Below are 3,841 nucleotides of genomic sequence, written 5' to 3'. Positions count from 1 at the left end.
CTTTTTACATTAGCTACAAAGATGAATGAGACACTGCTAATCAACATTCTCACAGACTAATAGAAAAGAGCAACATGAACACAACAGTGTGACAGGTATAAAAGTAACAAGGAAAAGGTAATGTCTCATTTTCTGGATATAGATAATTGAGTTTACTACAAATCAATAATTGCTCCTGGAGCTTTCCTCATTTAATCTCTAATCACTATGATGAAAGTTATCATTTTACCTATTCTATGGATTATGAAATTGAGGCCCAGAAAGCAAACTACCTAATATGTCACTTGAAGTAGAAGAACAGATTTTCAAACTTGGGTCAATTTAACTTCAGTTGTGTCCATAAGGCTCAAATGCAGAGGCGCCAGATGAAGGACTTTGTATGTCTTTGGGGGCTTGGACTTGATCTTCAAATCTCTGGCAAACTAATTGTTTAAGCAAAAAACAAAAAAAAACCTGTTCTGGAATGATGTTTGATTACAGAATTAAGGTAGAAGGGTAGAACCATTAACCAAAAAAGGAAATTCAATAAGTTGAGAAAAGCTGTTTTCAATTTGTTTAGTTTGAAGTACCTATATTTAGTACTTCCATTTGAGTTGAGATTATAAATACTGGTCATCAATAAATGTGTGAGAACTGATTAATACAGGTGGTGAAAAGGTGACTAGGCACATAACAGGAAAACTACTAAAATTAAAAAGAAAGAAAGTAATGAAAACAGGAAGAAGTAGCAACTAGCAAAGGGTTATTACCAGATAAAGCAGAGTTTTAAGAAGATATATTTTAAGTAATCAAATGTTATAGATTACGTAAGACCACATACATTTGGAGCATATAAGAATATAGAACTTTGACAAAATTTTACAAATGCAAATAATTGCATATAGTCTTTTCTTATTCCCCAGAAATAACAAAATTTACCTGAGAGGCTGAGTTTATGGAAAAAAGGAGCCAGTTAACTTTTTAGACACTTATAAAATCCAAAGCTGGCATAAATGAACCCTTGACTTCCGAATATATTGGTAGAATCTCTCTTCTCTCAATCATTTCATTTTCTAAAAGATTCTTCAATTATTCATTTGATGTATCCTCTTATCCTTTTTACTCCCATTTGCCCTTTAACTGGCCATTAAGTCAGAGCATGGGAATAGAGAGTAGCCCAGAATGCCTTACACAGATGTGGTTAGACAAGTTTTATTTAGGACAAGGAAGAGATGCCTAGAATACCATACTATTGTTATACGAACTTGAAAAAAGTGAGTTATTTTCACTGCCTTTTCAGGTTTATACTATTGTACAAAATGAGAAAAAAAAAGGCATTTCTTGCTTATCCAAAATAAGCTTTCTTCAGGAATAAGCTATCACCTTAGCATAGCCTTCCTTAAGAATTTAAATAATAGGGATTAGCCTAAATTGGAGAAATAGATTCTCTCTTTACCTAAAACCATTAAAGTTTATCAGAAAGACATTAGGAACCAGGCATTGGGCATAATGTGAGGTAAGTTATGTGATGGAGAGCTGTAAATAGGCTGCAGAGTTAAATGCGTTTTTATAAATTCCTACTAGGAGTTTAGTCGCTAAATTCTGACCTTGCTGTAGTAAGAATTCAAGTACTTAACAAATTAGTAGCAATTTACCCAAATTAATAGTTTGATATATTTTGCTAATCTCATGTGCTCACCAAACATTCGTGCTACTTTGTCCCTTAGAATCAAGTCATTGGTGGTAGAAGCAACCTGGTTTGAGAGGGTTAAACAAGTACATGGTTTTCAAAATTTTTGGAATCGATTTATACTACTTTACTAAAAGAGAAAATCTTCCTTAGGTGAAGAATAACTGAAACCTCAGTTTTAAAAATGAACTAAAATCCTAAAACAGAAAACTTGGCTCAAAAATTTCCATTCCTTAGAACATCATTTACATTTTTAGAAAAGCACTTAAACATGCTACCTATAATTTTTGTGAATTACAGAATAATTTTGTAAGATATTTCTTAGGATAGCTATGAATAAAATAATTATTCTTACTATGGCTAACCAGACTATGTACCAGCATATAATTTAGCTATCTAAAAAAATAAATGGCAACAGTTCCTTTTCCTAGGTTTAAAATATGGACATGTCAGCAGCTTTCTTGCTAGATATGTCTACTAGAATGGAATCTACTCAGCTTTGATTTCCTCTTTGAAGACTACCAAATCTCAATTATTTTTCTTGAAAGTGAGTTCTTTATTCCCTCCAGGCAAAAAGCATGGATGTTTCTGCAATGTCTTCTATAACCTCCTTTATTCTATTATTCCCACTCTTTCATTCAGGCTCTTCTTATTCCATCTACATTAAAGGCTCTAAGAGCCAGTCTCTTCCCCTCAGTTGAAAGTAGGTAAGATTCTAAACAAATCCTAACATTTCATTGTCCTGTGTCTCAACTTAGAACTGTCTTCATTCAGACAGCCTAAGTAGGGCAAGGAATATGAACTTTGGCGCAGTCAGAGAGAAAGGTGTTGAAATCACTGCTCTGCCACCTTGGGTTAGATTATCATTTAACTGAGATAAAGTACACACAATAGTATCAAACATGTTTCTGGGCACTAAGAGCACTCCTCTTAGTAATTCTTCTCCACTCTCAGTAAACTAGTATTAATGACCTGGTGTGGCATACCTTGCTAATTAAAAAATCAAAGACAAAAACTTCTTATTCTTCAGTCCTTAATTCCAACTGCTATACCCTCACTTATTAACCAGTGATCTTTCCTTTCTTTGATGTCAACTGTCAGCAACACACCAAGCTATATATAAAGAAATGGATGTGCCATTAAAATTGAGCCAAGTTTTAAAAAGGTAGAATAAAGGCTGGGAGAAATTAGTAAGGAAACATTTAGATATATATAAATGGTTAAAAGGTTCTATTATTTAGTAGTTTATCTTGTTAAGCTACCTGAAAATTTAAGGGCTAGCAATTATGTTTTGTGTGCCTGAAACATGGTAGGAATACAAATGATTGAAATTAGAGCTGGAGTCTCAATCAGTCCCAGGAACAAAGCAACCAGAGGGAGAAAAACCAGAATATAAATTTGAGACACAAATATTAATATACTTTGGAAGGACACTTTTAAAATAAATACTTTCGAGGATAAGAAATATTAAAGTAATATCTCTAAGGAATAAATTTCTATATAATTTAACTCGACTTAAGCCCAGTTATATGAAACACCATTTACCCTAGGTTGATAACAAATTTATTTTGGACCAGTGCCATACACAAAATATTGTTCATTGAAGGTATATTCTATACCTCAAAGATAAGGCTGTCACTGTTTTGTGGTATGCTTACAACAAAGGAGCAAACATAAAACAACCCTACACCCAATTTTCTTTTATTAAAAATAGAAATGCAAGATAAACTCTGCGTACTGAAGAAAAAAGACCATATAATACTTTAACACAACCATAAGCTCTAAATAGTCAATAAACCAGGTACATTTAGAAATTTTGTTCTGTTTAAGCTACTACTTACTTCTCCAAGCAAATGAAGGACTGCCAATAGGTTTTACCGTTCTTCACTGGCTGTTTTTACATTCAACACTCAAGTTTACTGAATATTAAAGGGCCCTTTATACTAAATGTGCTGTTAAATCACACCAGAGAACGGTGGGCTCTATGAGCTTTTGCTACCTTCCTATCTGCTTCATCTAGGAGAAAGCAGATTACTATTTTCTCCAGTTTCCAGATGAAATTTCAAACGAACTAATCATAAACAGTTAATAAGGAGTATGCTACAGGCCTTAGAGCAGGTAACTTTGAAAATGTTCTTTTGGATACTTAAGAATAAATATATTACTCCTCTC

Source organism: Pteropus alecto, unplaced genomic scaffold (genome assembly GCF_000325575.1).
Source record: "Pteropus alecto unplaced genomic scaffold, ASM32557v1 scaffold109, whole genome shotgun sequence".
Classification (NCBI taxonomy): Eukaryota; Metazoa; Chordata; class Mammalia; order Chiroptera; family Pteropodidae; genus Pteropus; species Pteropus alecto.
This window is presented reverse-complemented; position numbering follows the sequence as displayed.